Below are 1,723 nucleotides of genomic sequence, written 5' to 3' on the forward strand. Positions count from 1 at the left end.
GTGGCTGGGAGGAGAGAAGAATGGGGAGTTACTGTTTAATGGGTATAGGGTTTCAGTTTTGATGAAAAGAGTTCTGGAGATGGATGGTGGTGATGGTTGCACAATGTTATGAATGTATTTAATACAGCTGAAGTGTATGCTTAAAAATGGTTAAGATGGTAAATTTCATTATGCAAATTTTATAACAATAAAAAAAAGGTAGAAAAAGATAAAATCAAAGCCAGAATTGATGATACCGATGATCACAGGCCTGAGCAAGGCTGTTTCCATGGAAGGGTGGACATGTGGCCCTACCTTCAGGTCTCCTCTTCTCAGACAGACACAGGACAGATCCACAATGAATGAACTCAGGATTTACACCATTAATAAACAGGAAATAATAGAAGGGTTTAAATATTTACACAGTATACAAGCTTCAGGGTGAAGACATTACCAGGGAGGGCAGAGAGGAAGAAGGGGAGGGAGGGGGCTGGACAGATAAGGAAAATGTAAACCTTAGTAGAAAATGGGGGTTGAAGCTGCACAAGCATGTGTTCCAAGCACACCCAGTAAAAGAGGAACAGCTACAGGAGGGGGAAGCCCCCATCCAGACCCGGAGAACGTGCCAAAAGCCTGTGCCATGCGTTCCTTCCTTCCACAGGGGATCCCTGTTTACCCTGCAAGGCTGGAAGAGAACGTAATCACATTATGACTCGTTATTCTAAATTACTGTCTCCAGTAGAAAGCAGGCGCAGGGCGCCTGAATAGGGGAAACAAGTTGTTTTCCAAGATATTGTTTGTTTGTTCATTCTCCAGCTCCCTCTGTCCCCAAGCCCTTTCCCTCCCTTTCTGCCTTCCCCTGTCCTGGCCTCTCCCCACCTCCTTCCTGGGCTCTTCTACCTCCCCCACCAGCTCCCAGTGGACAAGGAGCAGGACAGGCGCTTAGTCTCAGCAGGTGACCATGCGTAGGACCACAAGAAATATCCTACAACCCAGGATAACCTAACCCCCCCCCCACTGCCACCTCCCCACCGGAGAAAGCAAATACGACAATGCCTCTATTTCTAGACATCAGGTCACTCGATTGACTAGGACTCTGTCTCTACCTTGCTGTGTCACTTTGGGCAAGTCACTTGTCCTCTTCAGAGCTGGGAGGTCATTCCAGAAAGAAGAATATCTTCTGCCTGCCCCTTCTTTCCTCTCGAGACTGGTGTAAGAACAAGGGGTGAGTCCATAGGTCAGAGTCCCTCAGACCTGGGAGCCTGAAGGCCAGAGACAGATGAAATGTACAGGCCTTCGGGGATAGGAGCAGCTGGGTTGTGGAATGGCCCCATGTGCTGGACCCTTGTGAGCTAGATGCCCCCCTAAGGAGCATCCCATCCAGCCCCCTGCCTTCACTCAAGCCTGCATGCAGTGTCTCAGAGAGGAGGGTAGCAGGGTCATAGGTTCTTTAGAAAGGACAGATAGAATAGAAATGGGAAGGAAAAGAAAGCATTCTCTGCTCCCTCAGCTCGGGTGCCTTCCAATGAGAGCACAAAGAGGCTGGCTTCACTTCCTTCCCTGGGTTCTCACGTTCCAAGGCCTAGTAGTTTGTGGTGATAAATGCAACCAAAAATCTTCCCGGAGTCAAAAGGAAACTGTGAGCAAAGGGGAGGGTGCCATTTTTCCAAACATCAGATTAGGACAGATTTCTCTCCCTCTCTCCCTCTCTCCCTCTCTCCCTCTCTCCCTCTCTCCCTCTCTC

This window comes from Pteropus alecto, unplaced genomic scaffold, assembly GCF_000325575.1.
Source record: "Pteropus alecto unplaced genomic scaffold, ASM32557v1 scaffold7, whole genome shotgun sequence".
Taxonomy (NCBI): domain Eukaryota; kingdom Metazoa; phylum Chordata; class Mammalia; order Chiroptera; family Pteropodidae; genus Pteropus; species Pteropus alecto.